Here is a 603-nt window from a genome sequence, read left to right on the forward strand (position 1 = left end):
AATATATAAGCTATAACTAAACCTATTTGGAAAAAAATGATATTGTGCCAGGAAGTTAACGGTTGTCTGTATTTGGGGCTGGTAGCTACCACGTAGGTCATTTGTCTCAAGAATTCTGCTCCTTATGTGTCTACCCTATAAAAAGTTATATTTGGGGTGGGGCTAAAGGCGATCACGCAATACCAAATCCAAGATGGTGTGCAACCACCACAGACCACATCTGGAACCTGAAAAGGCAACCAGGTATAAACAAATGGTTCTTGTTCTCCTGGAGGCATGGCCGTACCCATTACAATAGATGGGGTCCTCCTGGGACAAGTGACCACCAGCAGAATCGAAGTCGGGAGTCCGAACCCCCAACAAACAGCCAGTGGGCAGGTTTTCCAGCAAATAAAGGGCACGCGTTTGCCAAATCCAGGTTTGTTGTACTTTAGGAGTCGGAACTCATTCCAGCAGAGCACGAGGCTGGGAAGTTTCGAGGACCCGGTAGCTCTCCTGGGGACCCTGCGCTGCTCAGCCGCCGTGGTCCAGCAGAGCTAGAGCGATGACAGTGGGGACTGTGCGCGGGGACCGCCACCCCCGCCAGCCCTCCCGCCCCACGCC

This window comes from Fukomys damarensis, unplaced genomic scaffold (assembly GCF_012274545.1).
Source record: "Fukomys damarensis isolate Sample0158 unplaced genomic scaffold, DMR_v1.0_HiC HiC_scaffold_17, whole genome shotgun sequence".
Taxonomy (NCBI): domain Eukaryota; kingdom Metazoa; phylum Chordata; class Mammalia; order Rodentia; family Bathyergidae; genus Fukomys; species Fukomys damarensis.